Consider the following 26,460-nt stretch of genomic DNA (forward strand, 5'->3'; position numbering starts at 1 on the left):
GCAGGGGGATGGGAACCGGAGCTACGGATCAGTGGATGGGGTAGCTGTTGAACAGGCAGATACCGAGTGCAGAGAGTCTGTGAGGCAGGTTAGACAATTGACACGACAAAGTTGCAGCCAGTATGATGGGTTGAAGTGTGTCTATTTTAACGCAAAAAGTGTCAGAAATAAGGGTGATGAACTTAGAGCATGGATCAGTACTTGGAGCTACGATGTTGTGGCCATTACGGAGACGTGGATATCACAGGGGCAGGAATGGATGTTGGATGTTCCGGGGTTTAGATGTTTCAAAAGGAATAGGGAGGGAGGTAAAAGAGGTGGGGGAGTGACATTGCTAATCAGGGATAGTATCACAGCTGCAGAAAGGGAGGTCGTTGAGGAGGGTTTGTCTACTGAGTCATTATGGGTGGAAATCAGAAACAGGAAAGGAGCAGTCACTTTGTTGGGAGCTTTCTATAGACCCCCCAATAGCAACAGAGACACGGAGGAACAGATTGGGAGGCAGATTTTGGAAAGGTGCAGAAGTAACAGGGTTGTTGTCATGGGTGACTTCAACTTCCCTAATATTGATTGGAACCTCCTTAGTACAAATAGTTTGGATGGAGCAGTTTTTGTCAGGTGTGTCCAGGAAGGTTTCCTGACTCAATATGTAGATAGGCCGACTAGAGGAGAGGCTATGTTGGACTTGGTGCTTGGCAACGAACCAGGCCAGGTGGCAGATCTCTTGGTGGGAGAGCATTTCGGTGATAGTGATCACAACTCCCTGACCTTTACGATAGTCATGGAGAGGGACAGGAGCAGACGGGATGGGAAAATATTTAATTGGGGGAGGGGGAATTACAATGCTATTAGGCAGGAACTGGGGATCATAAACTGGGAACAGATGTTCTCAGGGAAATGCACGACAGAAATGTGGAGGTTGTTTAGGGAGCACTTGCTGCGACTGCTGGATAGGTTTGTCCCGATGAGGCAAGGAAGGGATGGTAGGGTGAAGGAACCTTGGATGACAAGAGATGTGGTACAGCTAGTCAAGAGGAAGAAGGAAGCTTACTTAAGGTTGAGGAAGCAAGGATCAGACAGGGCTCTAGAGGGTTACAAGGTAGCCAGGAAGGAACTGAAGAATGGACTTAGGAGAGCTAGAAGGGGACATGAAAAAGTCTTGGCGGGTAGGATTAAGGAAAATCCCAAGGCGTTCTACACTTATGTGAGGAACAAGAGGATGGCCAGAGTGAGGGTAGGGCCAATCAGGGATAGTGGAGGGAACTTGTGCCTGGAGTCGGAGGAGGTAGGGGAGGTCCTAAATGAATACTTTGCTTCAGTATTCACCAGTGAGAGGGACCTGGTCGTTTGTGAGGACAGCGTGGAACAGGCTGATATGCTCGAACAGGTTGAGGTTAAGAGGGAGGATGTGCTGGAAATTTTGAATGATATGAGGACAGATAAGTCCCGGGGGCCAGACGGGATATACCCAAGGATATTACAGGAAGCGAGGGAAGAGATTGCTGCTCCTTTGGCGATGATCTTTGCATCCTCACTGTCCACTGGAGTAGTACCGGATGATTGGAGGGTGGCAAATGTTGTTCCCTTGTTCAAGAAAGGGAATAGGGATAACCCTGGGAATTATAGACCAGTCAGTCTTACGTCGGTAGTGGGCAAATTATTGGAGAGGATTCTGAGAGACAGGATTTATGATTATTTGGAAAAGCATGGTTTGATTAGAGACAGTCAGCATGGCTTTGTGAGGGGCAGATCATGCCTCACAAGCCTTATTGAATTCTTTGAAGATGTGACAAAACACATTGATGAAGGAAGAGCAGTGGATGTGGTGTATATGGATTTTAGCAAGGCGTTTGATAAGGTTCCCCATGGTAGGCTCATTCAGAAAGTGAGGAGGCATGGGATACAGGGGAAGTTGGCTGTCTGGATACAAAATTGGCTGGCCCATAGAAGACAGAGGGTGGTAGTAGATGGAAAGTATTCAGCATGGAGCTCGGTGACCAGTGGTGTTCCGCAGGGATCTGTTCTGGGACCTCTGCTCTTTGTGATTTTTATAAATGACTTGGATGAGGAAGTGGAAGGCTGGCTTAGCAAGTTTGCCGATGACACGAAGGTTGCTGGAGTTGTGGATAGTGTGGAAGGCTGTTGTAGGTTGCAACGGGACATTGACAGGATGCAGAGCTGGGCTGAGAAGTGGCAGATGGAGTTCAACCTGGAAAAGTGTGAAGTGATTCATTTTGGAAGGTCGAATTTGAATGCGGAATACAGGCTTAAAGACAGGATTCTTGGTAGAGTGGAGGAACAGAGGGATCTTGGGGTCCATGTCCATAGATCGCTCAAAGTTGCCACCCAAGTTGATAGGGTTGTTAAGAAGGCGTATGGTGTGTTGGCTTTCATTAACAGGGGGATTGAGTTTAAGAGCCGCGAGGTTATGCTGCAGCTCTATAAGGCCCTGGTTCGACCACACTTGGAATATTGTGTTCAGTTCTGGTCGCCTCATTATAGGAAGGATGTGAAAGCTTTAGAGAGGGTGCCGAGGAGATTTACCAGGATGCTGCCTGGACTGGAGGGCATGTCTTATGAAGAAAGATTGAGGGAGCTAGGGCTTTTCTCATTGGAGCGAAGAAGGATGAGAGGTGACTTGATAGAGGGGTACAAGATGATGAGAGGCATAGATAGAGTGGATAGCCAGAGACTTTTTCCCAGGGTGGAAAGGGCCATCACCAGGGGGCATAATTTTAAGGTGATTGGAGGAAGGTTTCGGGGAGATGTCAGAGGTAGGTTCTTTACACAGAGAGTGATGGGTGCATGGAATGCGCTGCCAGCGGTGGTAGTAGAAGCAGATACATTAGGGACATTTAAGCGACTCTTGGATAGGTACATGGATGATAGTAGAATGAAGGGTAGGTAGTTAGTTTGATCTTAGAGTATGTTAAAGGTTCGGCACAACATCGTGGGCCGAAGGGCTTGTACTGTGCTGTACTGTTCTATGTTCTATGTTCTAAGTCAGTTGTGTGATTGAATACTCTCCACTTGCCTGGATGGGTGCAGCTCCAACAACACTCATGAAGCTCAACACCATCCAGGAGAAAGCAGCCCACTTGATTGGCACCCCATCTATAAACATTCACTCTCTCCACCACCAATGCATGGTGGCAGCAGTGTGTACCATCTACAAGATGCACTGCAGCAATGCACCAAGGCTCCTTAGACAGCACCTTCCAAGCCCGCGACCTCTACCAACTAGAAGGACAAGGGCAGCAAATGCATGGGAACACTACCACCTGCAAGTTCCCCTCCAAGTCACACACCATCCTGACTTGGAACTATATCGCCGCTCCTTCACTGTCGCTGGGTCAAAATCCTGGAACTCCCTTCCTAACAGCACTGTGGGTGTACCTACCCCACATGGACTGCAGCGGTTCAAGAAGGCAGCTCACCACCAGCTTCTCAAGGGCAATTAGAGATGGGCAATAAATGCTGGCCTGGCCAATGTTGCCCACATCCCATGAATGAATTTAAAGAAAAGAGCACTGCTACCTTGGGGCACCTTAACTATGAGATCATTAATTAATCCTATCTTGTTGCACAATACCAGATCTAGTACAGCCTGCTGTCTGGTTGGCTCCAGAATGTATTGTTCTGAGAAATTATCCTGAAAACATTCTATGTACTCCTCATCTAGGCTACCTCTGCCCATCTGATTTTTCCAGTCTATATGTGGGTTAAAATCCCCCCATAATTATCATTGTACCTTTCTGACAAGCTGCCATTATTTCTTCCTTTACACCCTGTCCTACAGTGTGGTTAATGTTAGGTGGCCTGTACACCACTCCCACAAGTAACTTCTTGCCTTTATGATTTCTCATCTCTACCCAAACTGCTTCTATATCCTGGTCTCCTGAACTTAGATCATCCCTCTCTATTGCACTAATACCATCATTAATTAACAGAGCTGCCCCTCCACCTTTTCCTAGCTTCCTGTCCTTCCTAAATGCCATGTACCCTTCAATATTCAGTTCCCAATCTATGTCGTCCTGCAGCCATGTCTCTGTAATGAGTGACTCCCTGCTGAGTGACTCCAGCATTTCTTGTTTTTGTTTCAGATTTCCAGCATCCGCAGTATTTTGCTTTTATCTCTGTAATGGCTATCAGATCGTACTTATTTATTTCTATTTGCGCTCTCGGTTCATCTGTTTTGGTTCGAATGCTATGTGCATTCAGATACAGAGCCTTTAGTTTTATCCTTTCATTATTTTTGTACCCTCTAGCCTTATCTGTTGATTTACTCTTAGATTTGTACTCTCTGTCCCTTCCTGTCATAATCTGTTTATCATTTCCCATATTAATACCTTTCTCTCTTGCCTTGTTGCTACTCTTTGATTTACCATATCTTCCCAAATTTGATCCCTTGCCCTCACTATTCAGCTTAAAACCCTCTCTACTTCCCTAGAGAATACTAGCCACAGCATGGTTCAGGTGTAGACTTTCCCAACGATACAGCCACCACTTTGCCAATTTGCACGTGGCTCAGGTAATAATCCAAAGATTATTACCTTTGAGGTTCTGCTTCTTAATTTGGCGCCTAGTTCCTCATACTGACTATGCAAAACCTTTTTCCTGGTCCTGCCTATGTCGTTGGTACCTACATAGACCACGACGACTGGATCCACCCCCTCCCACTGTAAGTGCCTCTCCAGCCCTGAGCAGATGTCCTGAACTCTGGCACAGGGCAGGCAACACAGCCTTCCGGACTCTCGCTCTTTGCTGCAGAGAACAGTCTTAATCCCCCTAACTATACTGTCCCCTACGACCACTACATTCCTTTTTTCTCCCTCCACTTGAATGGTTTCCTGTACCATGGTGCCATGGTCAGGTTGCTCAACTACCCTGCAGCCCCCATTCTCATCCAAACAAGCTGAATGAACCTCAAACCTGTTGGACAATCGCAAAGGCTGAAGCTCCTGCACTCCTGCCCTCTGGGTCCCCTTACCTGCCTCAGCTGCAACCACACTCTCCTGTTCCTGACCAGTGACCAAACCAGAAGACCCTATCCTAAGGGGTGTGACCGCCTCCTAGTACAAAATGTCCAGGTAACTTTCCCGTTCTCTGATGTGTCGCAGTGTCTGCAGCTCGGCTTCCAGCTCAATGACTCTGAGCTGAAGCTTTTCGAGCTTCAAAGAATTACTGCAGACGCGTTTGCCCTGGATCTCACAGGCATCCAGGAACTCCCACATGCATCAGCCGTGTCACAGCACCTGTCCTGCCATCCTTAATGTGTTTTAATTAACTACTTAATTATTTTATTCAATTATTTATTTTATTTTCCTTTTTTCATAAGTTTTATTAAACTTACCACTAGTTCCTTTACTATTTTAAATATTAGGATTAGAATGGAACGTAATTACTTACCAGATACCCACCAAACAGGTAACTTCTGAACGGCTGCAGGGCATCCTGAATGGGGAGGGTGATGAGGCAGAGGTCATGGTACATGTTGGTACCAATGACATAGGTAGAAAGAGGGATGAGGTCTTGCATCAAGAATTCAGGAAGTTAGGCAGTAGACGAAGAAGCAGGACCTCTCGGGTTGTAATCTCTGGATTACTCCCAGTGCCACGTGCTAGCGAGTATAGAAGTAGAAGAATAGCACAGATGAATGTGTGGCTTAAGATTTGGTGCAGGAGGGAGGGTTTTAGATTTCTGGACCACTGGGACCATTTCTGGGGAAGGTGGGACCTGTACGAGCGAAACGGTCCACATCTGAACCAGAGGGGGACTAGAATCCTTGCTGGCGGGTTTGCTAGTGCTGTTGGGAAGAGTTTAAACTAATTTGGCAAGGGGAGGGGATGCATACTCCCAGCAGAATAGGGACAGAGCTAAACACAGGAAAGCAAACAAGTCAGAGGGGATACAGCAGAAGTAAGTTTCAAGGGAGTAAGACCAGGATGGATGGCGTCTACTTTAATGCCAGGAGTATTACAGGTAAAACGGATGAGTTAAGGGCAATGATTGACACGTGGAATTGTGATATAGTAGCCATCACGGAGACATGGTTGAGGGAGGAGCAGGATTGGCAGTTCAATATACCGGGATATAGAATCTTCAGGCGAGACAGAGGAGGGGGTAAAAGAGGAGGGGGCATTGCAATATTAGTTAAGGAATCAGTTACTACAGTAAGGAGAGATGATATCTTGGAGGGGGCATCAAATGAAGCTTTATGGGTAGAGTTTAGGAATAAAATAGGGACAGCCACATTGCTAGGTGTTTATTATAGACCCCCAGATAGTCAGCGGGAAATTGAGGAGCAAATATGTGCACAATTCGCAGAGGTGTGTAAAAATAATAATAGGGTAATTATATTAGGTGATTTCAACTTTCCCAACATTAATTGGGATAGTCATCGTGTTAAGGGCTTAGATGGAGTGGAGTTCTTAAAATGTATACAGGAGAACTTTTTAGCTCAATATGTAGAGGATCCAACAAGGGAGGCTGCAGTGCTGGACCTAATTCTGGGGAATGAAGCCGGACAGGTGGTTGATGTGTTGGTGGGGGAGAATTTTGGTGATAGCGACCACAACATGGTACAATTTAAGCTTGTTATGGAGAAAGAAATAGACAAGTTGCAAAAAAAGGTTTTGGATTGGGGGAGAGCGAATTTTAGTAAAATAAGGCAGGATCTGGTCAAGGTAGACTGGAAAGAGTTACTTGTCGGGAAATCTACAGAAGAGCAGTGGGGGGCATTCAAAAAGGAAATGGGGAGGGTACAGGCCCAACATGTTCCCTCCAGGTTAATAGGTAGGATAAACAAGCCCAGAGAACCATGGATGACCAGAAACATTCAGGGTACGATGAGAAGGAAAAGAGAGGCTTTTAGCAAATACAAGGAGAGCAAATCAATGGAAGCATTAGCGGAGTACAGAAAGTGTAGGATGGAGCTTATGAAAGCAATTAGAAGAGCAAAGAGGGGATATGAGAAAGCTCTGGCTGGTAAAAGTAGGGAAAATCCCAAGATATTCTATAAGTATATCAATGGGAAGAGGATAACCAGAGAAAGAGTAGGATCCATTAGGGACCAAGGGGGAAATCTGTGGGTGGAGCCAGAGGATATTGGTAAGGTGTTGAACGAATACTTCACATCTGTCTTCACCCAAGAGAATGAGGATGTAGATATGGAACTCAGAGAGAGAGACTGTGAGGTTCTTGAGCAAATTGTCATAGGGAGTGACAAGGTATTGGAGGTTTTGGAAGGCTTAAAAGTGGACAAATCTCCACAAGTGGACGATTTGTGTCCCAGGATGTTATGGGAGGCGAGGGTGGAGACTGCAGGGGCTCTGACCCAAATTTATAATTCCTCTCTGGCCACGGGGGAGGTGCCAGAGGACTGGAGAACAGCTAATGTGGTCCCACTATTTAAGAAAGGTTGTAGAGATAAACCAGGGAACTACAGACCAGTGAGTCTCACATCAGTGGTAGGGAAACTATTGGAGAAAATTCTGAAGGAGAGAATCTATCTCCACTTGGAGAGGCAAAATTTGATTAGGAATAGTCAGCATGGCTTTGTCAGAGGGAGGTCATGCCTAACAGATTTGATGGAATTTTTTGAGCATGTGACCAGGTGTGAAGATGAGGGTAGTGCAGTTGATGTAGTTTACATGGATTTCAGCAAAGCCGTTGACAAGGTCCCACATGGGAGACTTATCAAGAAAGCAAATGCACATGGGATACAAGGTAACTTGATAAGGTGGATTCAAAATTGACTTAGCTGTAGGAGACAGAGAGTGATGACAGATGGCTGTTTTAGTGACTGGAAGTCAGCGTCCAGTGGCATACCACAGGGATCTGTGCTGGGTCCCCTATTGTTTGTCATTTATATAAACAATGTTAGCAGGAATGAATCTTGAAGAATCACTCGACACTCAGGTCTGCTCCAATGTCAAACAGTTTATTGAGTTGCACCAGCGGGGAGCAGGTCACTGGTCTGTCCAGATGCCTCTCCACCGAACAAAGGAAAATCCACAACAGATATCCAGTTACTCAGCCCATTCCGGCTGGACATAATCCAATCATAACAGTTATTGATTACATATATTACATTCATTACCAATAAAATTATTAATTATGCATCATGTGGTTGTGAGGATAGCTCATGGTACGCCCCTGACCATCTCAGCTTGTTTACCAAACCCCCCTTATCAACAATCCTTGAGTCTTCACAATGAATCCTTCTACCTCTATCAGGCCTGCATTCCTAGTTGCTTTGTGTAGTCCACAATTAGACAGAGCAGCTGTCTTATGCACTGATATGGGGGGCCCTCCTTGGTCAGGCTAATTGCCTGTACTAAGCAGTACCATGCTCAAGGCTGCAAGCTAATTAACTTGTCCCACAATGCCTTGGGTAAATACCCCATTTTGTAACAATATGTGGCTACACTTTCATCTTATATATATATGTGTGTATATTTATTTAGCTGCATCGGCCACAATTTTTCCCTCTACAATCCCCCCTTTCGGTAAAGGACTACCCCTAGTCCTGTTAACCGACATACCTACTTTATTATCCCCGTTTTAACCCTGTCCGGTATTCCCTGCCTCTATGTGCTGGCCAGTCACGTGATTTCAGGAATCCCGGTCACTTAAATCAAATCAATATGACCCAAATTATCGTGTCCCTTTGAGGTTAAGCTCCTGTGTTGTTCCTTTACCAAAGTCTTTGCTTTCCTTCGCTTAGTATATTGTCCGCATGATCTACAAGCCAATATTCCCCCGGTGGGAGCCAGTACCAATTGCACTCCCACCAACACGTGTGATATTATCCTGATCCAAGGGTGAATATTGACATTCATCCCCCAATACCAAATTCTTCCCCGCCAGCTTGTACTTTGAAGTTGCTGTTCAGTATTTTCCTTGAGAACCTTTAACTTTCTTTTTAACTGATGGTGAAGCTTCACTGAGTGACCTACTTTGTCCCGTAATCCCCTCAATTTCTCATCTAGGTGTGGGATTGGGGCTTGCTCTGACTCTTTATAATGCTGGAGGTGACCGTGGAGCTGATCAGTTACATTAATGGTTTCCAGCCCCCACTGTTGGATATAAACTATCCAGGCTCGTCCTATAGTGACTGGTCATTGAGAGGTGAAACAGAAGTCTGGGTATGGTGTGGGACAGCGTAAACCTCCGTAGCAGTATGATGTTTCGATGGTGGAAACGCAGTATTTTCCATTTCCCTGGTACCCCGACCTTGCAAAATCTCTGTCAGATAATACCGGAGGGAGGTATTGTCCTGTCGATCCAATCTGGTACCTCCCCCCTTTGGAGCTGATCGAGGTTGTGTCTCATTTGTTTCACCATCCACAGCCCATAAGCGTGACATAATTGTCCCTGCCGGGTACGGCATCCAAAGTGATTAATAGTCTTGGCATGGGCCTCCAGCACCGCTATTCCATCTAATTGTATTTCCATTGTTCTCTGCCCCAGACCTGTTTGATTGGGCCCCCTCAGCTTGAATTATGAGCTCCCTTATAACCCTCCAGAGTCGTTCCACATTCTCGTTTACCACTTGTGTACGTAAAGAATTGATTAAAGAAGTCCCAGTATTGATCCCTGTTACTTCATCATTTAATAGTGATAGATATAGGACAGATGTTAGAGGTAGTTTGTTTACTCAGAGAGTAGTAGGGGCGTGGAACGCCCTGCCTGCAACAGTAGTAGACTCTCCAACTTTAAGGGCATTTAAGTGGTCATTGGATAGACATATGGATGAAAATGGAATAGTGTAGGTCAGATGGTTTCACAGGTCGGCACAACATCGAGGGCCGAAGGGCCTGTACTGCGCTGTAATGTTCTAATTCTAATTCTAATATTTTTTCCTCTTGTATCTATGAAATGGGTTACGCCCCCTTATCCTTGTGGCCCCTGTGGCGTTAGCAGCTTGTCGCACTATTACAGTGGCAAACATGCTATACATATTCTTAGCCTGTTCTGAACAATACTCTGGCATCCGGATACCTGAGACATTGATCAATACAGGCACAATTTCATATTTAACATTATCATACAATGCTTCCCCTGGGCTCGATGTACCCACACACATCCATGTTCCTTTCAACTTTCCTTATCATCTGTTGCCCAATGGGAGGGGCATAAACAATTCCAAAGACACAGCTCTCAGTTACCCCTTCCCCTTTCTGTCTGGTCACACAGTTAGCATGGTCATCTGTGGAGCACCGTACACATACTGCATCTTTGCCCGGATTCACTGTAAGCCATGCATTCAAGTAGGTTTACTCGCCGTTATACACTTACCATCCAACATGTTGTGCAATGCCCCATAGTTCATATAGTCCATATTAATACTCCTTTCATTAATCCGTTGTGCATCCATTACCGGGTCTTTGTTCTTCCTCTCTGGATATTAGCATCAGGCCCCACAGCCACTGCAGTCCGGATCCTTCCCATTCTCCACTAGTGGTTATATCTGTAATTTAAACACACTGCCCTGGTGGTCACCAGGTGTTAGTACTTGTCCATGTTGTGAGTATCCCCCGATGAGGGATACATGTCTACCTGTGGGGACCGAACATGTCCTGGGGAATCCAGGAGTTAATTTATATTCTTATCATCTCTACTCTTTCAAAATTATCTATATGGTCCCGTTGTGCTCGGGTTTCGTTCCCCACAATCCTTGCCCAGTTAGTAACCCATCTAATAATAATCCAAATGCCTATCAATACTACCATTATTCCCTTGATTATATTTTTTCAGTTGGGACCATGTATTTCCATCGGCCCTTCCCTTTACCATTACTTTGTCTCCCACAACAGGCACCTTTGTCTGTTCCTCTTTCATGTCTGTGTCTATAGAATCTCCTGCCTCAGCTCATGCAGTTGTCTGCACAGCTCCTTCACAAATCTTTTAACCCTTTCTCTCGTGGGTCCTACTTCCTCACTACCAGGTACGACATACCTTGGCAGTCTCATCACCCTTCCTGTCATTAGTTCAGTTGCTCTACAAGTAACAAATCACATCTGCACACTTACACTGGTATTCCAATGTCGTGCCACATATTCGCAACTCTCAGGTGATCTTATCAAAAGATCAAATATCAGCGGTGGGGAAAGGGGGGCACTGGTGGTGTCTGTCTGAGATTTTTGCTTACCACCCCCTGCAGGGTCCTGATGCCTCAGGTTATGGCCAGACTTTCAAATGTAACTCCCTTAAAAACTCATATCTCCAAGAGAAAACTAACAATTGCCAGTCTTATCTACACTTTGCTGACTTTCACTGGAAAATTCGAGGCTTCTTGGAAATTAGCTGTTTGAATTCTAATTTCACCATTTGTTTATTCCCAGAATTCCTTTATTAGCTCTTGCATCAGCCAGATCTGATTGCCAATTCCCATTAATTATAATTCTATTTCATTTTGAGCTCTGGAGAACCTTTACAATTAATATTCATAATTCCTTAAAACAGAAATCAAACATTTCCGTTTGATTCCAGGCATTAGTGTATATTGTTTGTGTTTTTTTTTAACCTTAGATGACATTTTAATTCCTTAAATAACTTGCCAAATTAAACTGGATTTTCGACATCTTGACTAACTTGATAAGGTGGATTAAAAATTGACATAGCTGTCGGAGACAGAGAGTGATGACAGACGGCTGTTTTAGTGACTGGAAGCCAGTGTCCAGTGGCATACCACAGGGATCTGTGCTGGGTCCCCTATTGTTTGTCATTTATATAAACAACATAGATGACTATGTGGGGGTTAGGATTAGTAAGTTCGTGGATGACACAAAGATTGGCCGAGTGGTTAACAGTGAGGTTGAGTGTCTTGGGTTACAGGAAGATATAGACGGGATGGTCAAATGGGCAGAAAAGTGGCAGATGGAATTTAATCCTGAAAAGTGTGAGTTGATACACTTTGGAAGGAGTAATGTGACATGGAAGTATTCAATGAATGGCCTGACACTGGGAAGTTCCAAGGAACAAAGGGACCTTGGCGTGTTTGTCCATAGATCTCTGAAGGCAGAAGGGCAGGTTTACAGGGTGGTGAAAAAGGCATATGGGACACTTGCCTTTATCAATCGAGGCATAGATTACAAAAGCAGGGAGGTCATGTTGGAGTTGTACAGAACTTTGGTAAGGCCACAGCTGGAGTACTGTGTGCAATTCTGGTCGCCACATTATAGGAAGGATGTGATTGCACTTGAGGGGGTGCAGAGGCGATTCACCAGGATGTTGCCTGGGATGGAATATTTAAGCTACGAAGAGAGGTTGGATAGGCTTGGGTTGTTTTCGCTGGAGCAGAGAAGACTGAGGGGTGACCTGGTCGAGGTGTACAAGATTATGAGGGGCATGGACAGGGTGGATAGGGAGCAGCTGTTCCCCTTAGTTGAAGGGCCAATTACGAGGGGACACGTTTAAGGTGAGGGGCAGGAGGTTTAAGGGGGATTTGAGGAAGAACTTTTTTACCCAGAGGGTGGTGACGGTCTGGAATGCCCTGCCTGGGAGGGTGGTAGAGGCGGATTGCCTCACATCCTTTAAAAAGTACCTGGATGAGCACTTGGCACGTCATAACATTCAAGGCTATGGGTCAACTGCTGGCAAATGGGATTATGTAGACAGGTCAGGTGTCTTTAATGCATCGGTGCAGATTCGATGGGCTGAAGGGCCTCTTCTGCACTGTATTATTCTGTGATTCTTCCCAAACCAATTACCTACCTGCTTGCCTGTGATGTTTGATGCTATGTTTGATTTATATTGAATTGAGTTAAAAGCTTACCAGTATACTCAACCCAGCGGCTCTGTTTCCCTGCTCTCACTGTTGATTGTGACGTAACTCTGATGTCACTTTCGATTTTTCCCTGCTCCGCTCCTGCTGCTCCCTCCGTGCCTCTCGCACTCTCTCCGCTCCCTCCGTGCCTCTCTCTCTCTCTGCTCCTGCTGTGCTCCTCTCTCTCCGCTCCCACCATGCCCCTCTCTCTCTCTGCTCCCTCCGTGCCTCTCTCTCTCTCCGCTCCCGCTGTGCTCCTCTTTCTCTCTCCGCTCCTGCCGTGCTCCTCTCTCTCTCTCCATTCCCGCTGTGCTCCTCTTTCTCTCTCCGCTCCTGCCGTGCTCCTCTCTCTCTCTCCATTCCCGCCGTGCTCCTCTCTCTCTCTCTGCTCCCACCGTGCTCCTCTCTCTCTCTCTCTCTGCTCCCAACGTGCTCCACTCTCTCTCTCTGCTCCCACCATGCTCCTTTCTCTCTCTCCGCTCCCGCCGTGATCCTCTCTCTCTCTCTGCTCCCACCATGCTCCTCTCTCTCTGCTCCCGCCATGCTCTTCTCTCTCTCTCTGCTCCCACCGTGCTCCTCTCTCTCTCTCTGCTCCCGCGGTGCTCTTCTCTCTCTCTGCTCCCACTGTGCTCCTCTCTCTCTCTCTGCTCCTGCCATGCTCCTCTCTCTCTCTCCGCTCCCGCCGTGATCCTCTCTCTCTCTCCGTTCCCACCGCACTCCTCACTCACTCTTTGCTCCTGCTGTGCTCGCTCCCGCCGTGCTCCTCTCTCTCTCTCTCCATTCCCGCCGTGCTCCTCTCTCTCTGCTCCCGCCGTGCTCCTCTCCCTCTCTGCTCCCGATGTGCTCCTCTCTCTCTCTATCTCTGCTCCCACCATGCTCCTCTCTCTCTCTCTGCTCCCACCATGCTCCTTTCTCTCTCTCTGCTCCCACCGTGCTCCTCTCTCTGCTCCCACCATGCTCCTCTCTCGCTCTCTGCTCCCGCCGTGATCCTCTCTCTCTCTCTCTGCTCCCAACGTGCTCCTCTCTCTCTCTCTCTCTCTCTGCTCCCACCATGAGCCTCTCTCTCTCTCTGCTCCCACCATGCTCCTTTCTCTCTCTCCACTCCCGCCGTGATCCTCTCTCTCTCTCTGCTCCCACCATGCTCCTTTCTCTCTGTTCCCGCCATGCTCTTCTCTCCCTCTCTGCTCTCACCGTGCTCCTCTCTCTCTCTCTGCTCCCGTGGTGCTCTTCTCTCTCTCTCTGCTCCCACCGTGCTCCTCTCTCTCTCTCTGCTCCTGCCATGCTCCTCTCTCTCTCTCTCTGCTCCTGCCATGCTCCTCTCTCTCTCTCCGCTCCCGCCGTGATCCTCTCTCTCTCTGCTCCCACCATGCTCCTTTCTCCATCTCCGCTCCCAGTGTGATCCTCTCTCTCTCTCCATTCCCACCGCACTCCTCTCTCTCTCTCTGCTCCTGCTGTGCTCGCTCCCGCCGTGCTCCTCTCTCTCTGCTCCCGCCGTGCTCCTCTCTCTCTCTCTCTGCTCCCAATGTGCTCCTCTCTCTCTCTCTGCTCCCACCATGCTCCTCTCTCTCTGCTCCCGCCGTGATCCTCTCTCTCTCTCTGCTCCTGCCGTGCTCCTTTCTCTCTCAACGCTCCCGCCGTGCTCCTCTCTCTCTCTCCATTCCCGCCGTACTCCTCTTCTCTCTCTGCTCCCGCCGTGCTCCTCTCTCTCTCTCTGCTCCCAACGTGTTCCTCTCTCCCTCTCTGCTCTCACCATGCTCCTTTCTCTCTCTCTGCTCCCGCCATGATCCTCTCTCTTTCTGCTCCCACCATGCTCCTCTCTCTCTCTCTCTGCTCCCGCCATGCTCCTCTCTCTCTCTCTGCTCCCGCCATGCTCTTCTCTCTCTCTCTGCTCCCACCATGCTCCTCTCTCTCTCTCTGCTCCCGCCATGCTCCTCTCTCTCTCTCCACTCCTGCCGTGATCCTCTCTCTCTCTCTCTGCTCCGACCATGCTCCTCTCTCTCTCTCTGCTCCTGCCATGCTCCTCTCTCTCTCTCCGCTCCTGCCGTGATCCTCTCTCTCTCTCTGCTCCCACCATGCTTCTCTCTCTCTCTCTGCTCCCGCCATGCTCCTCTCTCTCTCTCTCTCTCTGCTCCCACCGTGCTCCTCTCTCTCTCCGCTCCCACCATGCTCCTCTCTCTCTCTCTGCTCCCGCCATGCTCCTCTCTCTCTCTCTGCTCCCTCCATGCTCCTCTCTCTCTCTCTGCTCCTGCCATGCTCCTCTCTCTCTCTCCGCTCCTGCCGTGATTCTCTCTCTCTCTGCTCCCGCCGTGATCCTCTCTCTCTCTCCGCTCCCACCATGCTCCTCTCTCTCTCTCTGCTCCCGCCATGCTCCTCTCTCTCTCTCTGCTCCCGCCGTGATCCTCTCTCTCTCTCCGCTCCCACCATGCTCCTCTCTCTCTCTCTGCTCCCGCCGTGATCCTCTCTCTCTCTCTGCTCCCACCATGCTCCTCTCTCTCTCTCTGCTCCCGCCATGCTCCTCTCGCTCTCTCTGCTCCTGCCATGCTCCTTTCTCTCTCTCTGCTCCCGCCATGCTCCTCTCTCTCTCTCCGCTCCTGCCGTGATCCTCTCTCTCCCTGCTCCCGCCATGCTCCTTTCTCTCTCTCCGCTCCCAACGTGTTCCTCTCTCTCTCTCCATTCCCGCCGTACTCCTCTTCTCTCTCTGCTCCCGCCGTGCTCCTCTCTCTCTCTCTGCTCCCAACGTGTTCCTCTCTCCCTCTCTGCTCCCACCATGCTCCTCTCTCTCTCTCTGCTCCCGCCATGCTCCTCTCTCTCTCTCTGCTCCCGCCATGCTCCTCTCTCTCTCTCTGCTCCCGCCATGCTCCTCTCTCTCTCTCTGCTCCCGCCATGCTCCTCTCTCTCTCTCTGCTCCTGCCATGCTCCTCTCTCTCTCTCTGCTCCTGCCATGCTCCTCTCTCTCTCTCCGCTCCTGCCGTGATCCTCTCTCTCTCTGCTCCCGCCGTGATCCTCTCTCTCTCTCCGCTCCCACCATGCTCCTCTCTCTCTCTCTGCTCCTGCCATGCTCCTCTCTCTCTCTCCGCTCCTGCCGTGATCCTCTCTCTCTCTGCTCCCGCCATGCTCCTCTCTCTCTCTCCGCTCCTGCCGTGATCCTCTCTCTCTCTGCCCCTGCCATGCTCCTCTCTCTCTCTCCGCTCCTGCCGTGATCCTCTCTCTCTCTGCTCCCGCCATGCTCCTTTCTCTCTCTCCGCTCCCACCATAATCCTTTCTCTCTCTCCGTTCACCGCTTTCCTCTCTCTCTCTCTGCTCCTGCCATGCTCCTCTCTCTCTCTCCGCTCCTGCCATGATCCTCTCTCTCTCTGCTCCCGCCATGCTCCTTTCTCTCTCTCCGTTCCCACCGCGTTCCTCTCTCTCTCTCTGCTCCTGCCGTGCTCCTTTCTCTCTCTCCGCTCCCGCCATGCTCCTCTCTCTCTCTCCGTTCCCACCGCGTTCCTCTCTCTCTCTCTGCTCCTGCCGTGCTCCTTTCTCTCTCTCTGCTCCCGCCGTGCTCCTCTCTCTCTCTCCATTCCCGCTGTGCTCCTCTCTCTCTCTCTGCTCCCGCCGTGCTCCTCTCTCTCTCTCTCTGCTCCCAACGTGTTCCTCTCTCTCTCTCTCTCTGCTCCCACCGTGCTCCTCTATCTTTCTCTGCTCCCACCATGCTCCTTTCTCTCTCTCCACCCCCGCCATGATCCTCTCTCTCTCTGCTCCCACCATGCTCCTCTCTCTCTCTCTGCTTCCGCCATGCTCATCTCTCTCTCTACTCCCACAGTGATCCGCTCTCTCTCTCCGTTCCCACCGTGATCCTCTCTCTCTCTCTGCTCCCCCCGTGACCCTCTCTCTCTCTCTGCTCCTGCCATGCCCCTTTCTCTCTCTCTGCTCCCACCCTGATCCTCTTTCTCCCTCTGGTTCTGTCTACTATCTCTGTCTGCCATCATGAAACAGTTCTGTTACCTCATCAAAAAACTCAATCAAATTATTTCAACTCGATTTGCCTTTAACAATTCTGTGCTTGCTTTTCCTAATTAATCCACATTTGTCCAAGTGACTGTTAATTTTGTTTCACTTTATCCAGTGACAATTTATGGGCGGCAGGCGTGAACAATGGTGGTCCGGCCGTGTGGCCCACACAGCATGGATCGCCACGATATTAAATGCAGCGGCTCTTTTAAATAGCCAGGGTGGACCGCCACCTCCCCCCCTCCCCCCCGATGACATGGCGGTCCGTCCCCAGCAATGGTGTTCGGAACCACTGCACAGGCGTCGACGCCGTTTTTAAAGGGCTTTGAGCCCGACATTGCCATTTACATTTTTAAAGCAGTAATGATTGTGAAAAATGAAATAAAGTGCTCCTGACCCTCTCCCACCCTCCCCCAATAAACATATAAGTAATTACCTACCCTCTTCCCCGCTTCTGCTCCAGACCTTCCCTCCCCAAAGCCCATCAACTTTAAGCTTTACCCCTTCCCACCAGCCTCTAGACCAATGAAATTAGTTTGACCCCACTCCCCCTGCCACACTGAAAGACCTACCTGCTCCCCCTCCCCACCAGTGTCCCGCATCGAATCTCCAGACGGAGATCTGAAGGCACAGGAGTGCCAGCCACCAGCACCAATATCAGAGCAGGACGGATGGCTGGAGCGGGTAAGTGATTAATTCATTTATTTGCATTTTTTAAATATTTAAATTTTGCTCCTGTCGCCAAGCGGCGGGCAGGGCCACCACGAGGCCTCGCTGCCACCGGCAATATTGGACCAGGCTTTCCCAGTGTCGAAGCCCATGGCAGGCCTCTGACAGAGGCATTTTCCAGCCCCCCGCCACAACCCCCAACATTGGGGGGGCTGTAAAATCCAGCCCATTGTTTCTAAAAGCTTTCCAACTAGTGAGATTAAACTGACTGGCCTGTAGTTTAGTTTAGTTTAGAGATACAGCACTGAAACAGGCCCTTCGGCCCACCGAGTCTGTGCCGACCATCAACCACCCATTTATACTAATCCTACACTATTCCCATATTCCTACCACATACCCACCTGTCCCTATATTTCCCTACCACCTACCTATACTAGGGGCAATTTTATAATGGCCAATTTACCTATCAACCTGCAAGTCTTTTGGCATGTGGGAGGAAACCGGAGTACCCGGAGGAAACCCACGCAGACACAGGGAGAACTTGCAAACTCCACACAGGCAGTACCCAGGATTGAACCCAGGTCGCTGGAGCTGTGAGGCTGCAGTGCTAACCACTGCGCCACTGTAGTTGTTGGGTTTATCCTGAAACCCCTTTTTTGAACAAGTGTGTAACATTTGCAATTCTCCAATCATCTGGCACCATCCCCATACAGCCAGGGCCTTCAAAATTTCCTCTCTTACTTCCCTCAGCATCCTACGATGCCTTCCATCCGATCCTGGTGACATATCAATTTTAAGCACAGCCAGCCTTTATAATACCTCCTCTGTATCAATTTTTAGCCCATCTAGCGTCTCAACTACCTCCTCTTTCATTATGACTTGGGCAGCATCTTCTTCCTTGGTAAAGATACATGCAAAGTACTCATTTAATACTTTAGCCATGCTCTCTGCCTCCATGTGTAGATACTTTTTTGAGTCCCTAATCAACCTCACCCCTCCTCTTACTATCCTTTTCTATTAATATGCTTATAGAAGACTTTTGAATTCCCTTTTATGTTAGCTGCCAGTCTCTTCGCATACTCACTCTTTACCTCTCCTATTTACTTTTTCACTTCCCCTCTAGACTTTCAATATCTATCCTGGTTCTCATTTGTATAATTAACCTGACATCTGCCATATGCCCCCTTTTTCTGCTTCTTCTTACTCTCTATCACTTTTGCCATCCAGGAAGTTCTGGCTTTGCTTGCCCTGCCTTTCCCCCTTGTGGGAATGTACCTTGACTGTACACAAACTATCTCCTCTTTAAAGGCAGCCCATTGCTCAATCAGGGTTTTGCCTGCCAGTCTTTCATTCCCAATTTACCTGTACTAGATCCATTCTCATCCCATTGAATTTGGCCCTCCCCCAATTAATTATCTTTACTCTGGATTGCTCCTTCTCCTTTTCCATAGCTAACCTAAAGCTTATGATACTCTGATCACTGTCCCCTAAATGTTTCCCTCCTGACACTTGATACACTTGACCCACCTCATTCCCCAGCACCAGATCCAGCAATACCTCCTTCCTCATTGGGCTAGAAACATACTGATCAAGAAAGTTCTCTTGAACACACTTCAGAAACTCTACCCCTCTCTGCCCTTTACACTATTATTATCGCAGTCTGTATTAGGATAATTGAAGTCCCCCATTATCACTACTCTATAGTTTTTGCACCTCTCTGTCATTTTCCTGCAAGTTTGCTCCTCTATATCTTTCCCACTAATTGGTGACCAATGGAATACATCCAGTAGTGTAATGGCACCTCTGTTGTTTCATAACTCAAAACAAATAGATTTTGCCCTTGACCAATCTAGAACATCCTTCCTCTTCAGCATTGTAATATTCTACCTAATTATTACAGTCACCTCTCCTCCTTTCTTTCCTTCCATATCTTTCCTGAACACCTTGTATCCAGGAACATTTAATACCCAGTCCTGCCTTTTTTTGAGCCAAGTCTCAGTTATCGCCAGATCATCATTTTCGCATGTGGCTATTTGCACCTGCAGCTCACCAACTTTATTTACCTGGCTTGATGCATTTACATACATGCACTGTAAACCTAATTATAGAACATAGAACATAGAACAGTACAGCACAGTACAGGCCCTTCGGCCCACGATGTTGTGCCAAAACTTTAACCTACTCTAAGATCAAACTAACTACCTACCCTTCATTCTACTGTCATCCATGTACCTATCCAAGAGTCGCTTAAATGCCCCTAATGTATCTGCTTCTACTACCACCGCTGGCAGCGCATTCCATGCACCCACCACTCTCTGTGTAAAGAACCTACCTCTGACATCTCCCTGAAACCTTTCTCCAATCACCTTAAAATTATGCCCCCTGGTGATACCCCTTTCCACCCTGGGAAAAAGTCTCTGGCTATCGACTCTATCTATGCCTCTCATCTTCTTGTACCCCTCTATCAAGTCACCTCTCATCCTTCTTCGCTCCAATGAGAAAAGCCCTAGCTCCCTCAATCTTTCTTCATAGGACATGCCCTCCAGTCCAGGCAGCATCCTGGTAAATCTCCTCTGCACCCTCTCTAAAGCTTCCACATCCTTCCCATAATGAGGCGACCAGAACTGAACACAATATTCCAAGTGTGGTCGAACCAGGGCCTTATAGAGCTGCAGCATAACCTCGCGGCTCTTAAACTCAATCCCCCTGTTAATGAAAGCCAACACACCATACGCCTTCTTAACAACCCTATCAACTTGGGTGGCAACTTTGAGCGATCTATGGACATGGACCCCAAGATCCCTCTGTTCCTCCACTCTACCAAGAATCCTGTCTTTAAGCCTGTATTCCGCATTCAAATTCGACCTTCCAAAATGAATCACTTCACACTTTTCCAGGTTGAACTCCATCTGCCACTTCTCAGCCCAGCTCTGCATCCTGTCAATGTCCCGTTGCAACCTACAACAGCCTTCCACACTATCCACAACTCCAGCAACCTTCGTGTCATCAGCAAACTTGCTAAGCCAGCCTTCCACTTCCTCATCCAAGTCATTTATAAAAATCACAAAGAGCAGAGGTCCCAGAACAGATCCTTATGGAACACCACTGGTCACCGAGCTCCATGCTGAATACTTTCCATCTACTACCACCCTCTGTCTTCTATGGGCCAGCCAATTTTGTATCCAAACAGCCAACTTTCCCTGTATCCCATGCCTCCTTACTTTCTGAATGAGCCTACCATGGGGAACCTTATCAAACGCCTTGCTAAAATCCATATACACCACATCCACTGCTCTTCCTTCATCAATGTGTTTTGTCACATCTTCAAAGAATTCAATAAGGCTTGTGAGACATGACCTGCCCCTTACAAAGCCATGCTGACTGTTTCTAATCAAACCATGCTTTTCCAAATAATCATAAATCCTGTCTCTCAGAATCCTCTCCAATAATTTGCCCACTACCGACGTAAGACTGACTGGTCTATAATTCCCAGGGTTATCCCTATTCCCTTTCTTGAACAAGGGAACAACATTTGCCACCCTCCAATCATCCGGTACTACTCCAGTGGACAGTGAAGATGCAAAGATCATCGCCAAAGGTGCAGCAATCTCTTCCCTCGCTTCCCGTAATATCCTTGGGTATATCCCGTATGGCCCCGGGGACATATCTGTCCTCATATCATTCAAAATTTCCAGCACATCCTCCCTCTTAACCTCAACCTGTTCGAGCATATCAGCCTGTTCCACGCTGTCCTCACAAACGACCAGGTCCCCCTCACTAGTGAATACTGAATCAAAGTATTCATTTAGGACCTCCCCTACCTCCTCCGACTCCAGGCACAAGTTCCCTCCACTATCCCTGATCGGCCCTACCCTCACTCTGGCCATCCTCTTGTTCCTCACATAAGTGTAGAACGCCTTGGGATTTTCCTTAATCCTACCCGCCAAGACTTTTTCATGTCCCCTTCTAGCTCTCCTAAGTCCATTCTTCAGTTCCTTCCTGGCTACCTTGTAACCCTCTAGAGCCCTGTCTGATCCTTGCTTCCTCAACCTTAAGTAAGCTTCCTTCTTCCTCTTGACTAGCTGTTCCACATCTCTTGTCATCCAAGGTTCCTTCACCCTACCATCCCTTCCCTGCCTCATCGGGACAAACCTATCCAGCAGTCGCAGCAAGTGCTCCCTAAACAACCTCCACATTTCTGTCGTGCATTTCCCTGAGAACATCTGTTCCCAATTTATGCTCCCCAGTTCCTGCCTAATAGCATTGTAATTCCCCCTTCCCCAATTAAATATTTTCCCATCCCGTCTGCTCCTGTCCCTCTCCATGACTATCGTAAAGGTCAGGGAGTTGTGATCACTATCACCGAAATGCTCTCCCACCGAGAGATCTGCCACCTGGCCTGGTTCGTTGCCAAGCACCAAGTCCAACACTCCCCTCTAGTCGGCCTATCTCCATATTGAGTCAGGAAACCTTCCTGGACACACCTGACAAAAACTGCTCCATCCAAACTATTTAGAGCTTATTGCATTACCTGTTGGTCTGACCCCACCTAATACCTTACGATTTCTTACTCTAGTGTTATCTGCTTTTCCTAATCCTTTATGCACCTTGTTTATCCTTCCTAATGCTTCATCCTGGTTCCCATCCCCTGCCAAGTTAGTTTAAACCCTACCTAACAGCACTAGCAAACCACCCCAGAAGGACATTCATCCTGGCCCTGTTGAGATGCAACTTGTCTGACCTGTATAGGTTGCACCTTCCCCAGAACCGGTCCCTATGTCTCCAGACTGGACTGTTCCAATGCTGTCCTTGCCAGCCTCCTATCTTCCACCTTCAATAAACCTGAGCTCATCCTCAAGATTCACCCATTATTCACGTGCTTGTGGACCTACATTGGCTCCCAGTCCACCAATGCCTCAGATTTGAAACTCTTTCCCTTGTGCTCAAATGCCTCTGGGTCCCTAACTTATCTCTGTAAGCCTCTCCAGACCTGTGTAATCAGTAAATAAATTTCAACAGAGCAAATTGTGAGGTGGTGCATTTTGTTGGTGTGTGCCTAGACCTGCAGGTGACGATGTGGAGCACCCTGTTAATATGTGTGTGTGTGGGGGGGGCGGTGATGGTGGTGGCGGCGGCAGGGGCAACGTAATGTGACATATTGATTTCCCCAGCAGGTGGCAGTGTGGGGCTGGAGTTGTAGTTGTTCATGTGGAGCTGCAGGGGGCAGTGGAGCTGGTGCTGCAGCAGAAGACATTGTGGAGCTGGAGCGGGGAAGAGTGTGGAACGGGAGCTGCAGGGGGCTGTGTGGACTGCAGCAATGAGTGATATGGAGATGCAGGGGGCTGTGTGAAGCTGCAGCAAGGGGCAGTGTGGAGCTGGAGCTGCAGCAGGGAGCGTTTTGGAGCTGCAGCAGGAGGCAGTGTGGAGCTGCAGCAGGGGGCGGTGTGGAGCTGGAGCTGCAGCAGGGGGCGGTGTGGAGCCGGAGCTGCAGCAGGGGGCGGTGTGGAGCCGGAGCTGCAGCAGGGGGCGGTGTGGAGCCGGAGCTGCAGCAGGGGGCGGTGTGGAGCCGGAGCTGCAGCAGGGGGCGGTGTGGAGCCGGAGCTGCAGCAGGGGGCGGTGTGGAGCCGGAGCTGCAGCAGGGGGCGGTGTGGAGCTCCTTTCTGTCCCCTATAGGGACGCCATCTTGTGTTAGCTGCAGCTGCTGTGAGTGAACCGGCGGTTGGCGGGACGATGATGTAGGTACAGAGCCTGGAGTTTGCGCTTGGGTTTGATTTGGCTTCTCGCTGTCCGCTCGGTGTTTGCTGTCTGGCCGTGTGGAGCTGGCGGGGGAAGCGGCCATGTTGGCGGCGGTGCAGTAAGTCGGGGCCGCCCCGTCCTCCCGGCTGCAGGAAGAGCAGCTGAAGTGATGCGGGTGTGAAGACAACACGGAGCCCCGAGTGGAGAGAAGGTGAGTGGGCTGTGGGTGTGGAAGCGGCCCGGGCCCGGTCACCGGGTTTGTGTCTGTCCCGGGCCGTTTCCGACTCGGAACCGTGTAATGGAAGGGCCACTTTCCCGGGGTTCACCCCCCACCCCCATTTCCTCACCCCCCACCCGACCCCCTCCAGATCAACACCTAATTGCAATTTGGTGGCCCATTGCCTAAGGTTCAAACTACATTCACTATAAAGCCACTTTGGGTCTCCCTGGCTTTAGCTAACCCTTCAGGTGTTCTACTGCCTTTCATCAGGAGTTGGCATTAAGCTTAATATAGAAAGTTCGTAAGATTTTGTCCCTCCGAATGAAAAGTTTGCCACATAATTATCCCTTCATGTTTCAAGAGGAAAATTAAGCTCATGGTCATCATGCACTCCAGTATACCATCCGTGTATTTTCTTTAAAATAAAAAAAAACTGCATTTATACTTTTTGCCTTTTCAATGCCCCAAAGTGCTTCATAGTCAATGAGTTACTTGTGTTATAGGCACTGTTTTGTAGACAACTATGGCCATCAATTAGCGCGCACCAAGTTTTCCAAACAGCAAATGAGAAAAATGACCAGATAATGTTTTGATGGTTGTATGTGGTTGAAAAGACAGAGGCGCAAGGGGAGAGCCAACTGTGCAACAGCCCCAACAAACAAATTTCTCTGCAGCACCTGTGGAAGAGCCTGTCACTCCAGAATTGGCCTTTATGGCCACTCCAGGCGCTGCTTCACAAACCACTGACCACCTCCAGGCGCGTATCCACTGTCTCTCGAGATAAGGAGGCCCAAAAGAATGTGGTTGAATGTCAGGACACCAGGCACCTCCCAGCTCTTGTTCAGTCTTGTAATTGTTCAGCAAGTAATTAAGAAGGCAAATGGAATTTTGGCCTTTATTGCTAGGGGGTTGGAGTTTAAAAATAGGAAAGTCTTGTTACAACTGTACAGGGTGTTGGTGAGGCTGCACCAGGAGTAGTGTGTACAGTTTTGGTCCCCGTATTTAAGAAAGGATATACTGACATTGGAGGCAGTTCAAAAGATATTCACTAGGCTGATTCCTGGGATGAAGGGGTTGGCTTATCAAGAACGTCTAAACAGGTTAGGCCTTTATTCATTAGAGTTTAGAAGAATGACGGGTGATCTTGTTGAAATGTACAAGATTCTAAGGGGGATTGACAGGGTAGATGTTGAGAAGATGTATCCACTGGTGAGAGAATCTCATACTAGGGGACATAGAATAAGGGGGCACTCATTTAAAACTGAGATGCGAAGGGGTTTCTTCTCTGAGGGTAGAGAATGTCTGGAGTTTTCTACCCCAGAGAGTTGTGGAGGCTAGATCACTGAAAGTATTTAAAGAGGAGGTAGAGAGAGATATTTGAAATATCGGGGAGTTGAGGGCTATGAAGAGCTGGCACGAAAGAGGAGTTGAGGTTTGGGGCAGATCAGCCATGATCTTATTGAATGGCGGGGCAGGCTTGAGGGGCTGAATGGTCTACTCCTGCTCCTATCTCTTGTGTTCTTACATTTACATCGACCTGTTGGGTGGATGGGAGGGAGCTGAAATACTTCATTTTACAGGCAATAGCAATGCCTCAGTTCTGCATTCTGATGGGTTGTGTGAATTATTCACCAGTCTGACTAAAATTTTACTTGCAAGTTAAGTGCTTTCATGTCAATGTGCATCTAAAATTGCTTCATATTGCTGCAAAAGCAATGGTGTTACACTACTGAAAATCTCCCTGAAATAATGAGCTTATATTCCTGATGTGTATTTTTAAAAGTTGGCATGTATAACTGTTTTTGGAAGCCTTGTTTTGATTCTGTGGAAAGATGCTTTATTGATTTTGGTATACCGACCTATTTAAAACTTATGTAACTTATTTGTTTAGGCAAAATTAAGTTTGTCATAGCAGAAGCTCCTCCCTAAAATAATTGCATGGGTTATGTGCAACATTAGTCATTCACAGGTATCTGACTACTGCGGCTTATAAATGGATAGTTAATATATGCTGAGTAACACTATCGAAAATACTACCTATATGTAGTATAGGAGTGGGAGAAACATTGAATATTAGTGTTAGTGGCAAGTAGTGAAATGCATTTTGTATCATTTTTAAATAGTAACTGAGTAGCCTACATTTGGAAATACGCAAGTTTTACCATGTTAGGATTCACAGTATTCTGTCTATTCTTTATATTCCATTGAATTAACAGTCCTTTATGTTGAATATTTTTGCATTTTTCATAATGGTGTACAGTTGTATTTTTATATTTTAAACAATAAGACAGTTGCATTTGAAACTATGCCACAACCTTTACCAAATGTAAAATAGTTCTGTACAGATGTAAAAGGTTATATAATCCCTTATTAGTCAAATACGGTAAAAACAAATTAGTCTTTATTGGCATTGATAGTGTATTGTCAATTATGAAATGTATTATGACCTCAGTAGAGACTGTTAACTTTAAAACAAGAGATATGAACTCCCCAGACCAATTAAAGAATTATATGACCAGATTTTATGTTGTAAGACTTTTACCTGAATAATTAAACTCAAAATCAGCACTAACTGAACAGTACCTAGCAGCCTTTTGCTGTATCTGTGATCTGAGAGCAGTTGTTTTCTCCCCCTCTTTTTTTCTGAGGCTGCTGCTGCTGGTCTTCGTGTCCTCCTTTCAGCCTGCCAAACCTAGGAAAGCCTGTTGGAATTTATCCAGAACAATAGTCGTTTGCCGTTTACAATTTCTCAGAGTCCATACGTCTGACCGTAGTAAAACTATCTGAGCCTTCCATTGTTTCCAGGTGTTAGCAATTGCAACTCAAGTTTGTACTTTTAGAGCCCCTGGCTCCCTATTTATGATCTGAGAGTCTGGGAGACAACCATGTTACAACCATGCACCCAAAATCAAAAGGGTCTTTGATTTGGCTTCCTTATTTACATGGTAACCAAGATCCTTTGCTTGTCTCTGGGCAGACTTAGTGTGAGCCCACATGTCTTCTCCGAATCCATTTCACACTGCATTAAAGATCACAGTTTTTAAAACATAACCATACTTAATATATCCAGTGT

The 26,460-nt window shown here is 47.9% G+C and overlaps 1 protein-coding gene across 3 annotated transcripts in view; it reads left to right on the forward strand.

Moving 5' to 3' along the window:
* Positions 1-23,071: 23,071 nt before the first annotated feature.
* yes1 (YES proto-oncogene 1, Src family tyrosine kinase) overlaps positions 23,072-26,460 on the forward strand; it is a 99,207-nt gene continuing 95,818 nt past the window's right edge. For 2 of the 3 annotated variants that reach the window (XM_068031707.1, XM_068031706.1), the window contains exon 1: positions 23,077-23,378. The gene's annotated coding sequence lies outside the window, so the exon portion shown is untranslated. Of the gene's footprint in view, positions 23,379-26,460 lie in introns of all 3 variants that reach the window. The other variant, XM_068031708.1, reaches the window with a different exon arrangement.

The sequence above is a fragment of the Heterodontus francisci genome, chromosome 5 (genome assembly GCF_036365525.1).
Source record: "Heterodontus francisci isolate sHetFra1 chromosome 5, sHetFra1.hap1, whole genome shotgun sequence".
Lineage (NCBI taxonomy): Eukaryota > Metazoa > Chordata > Chondrichthyes > Heterodontiformes > Heterodontidae > Heterodontus > Heterodontus francisci.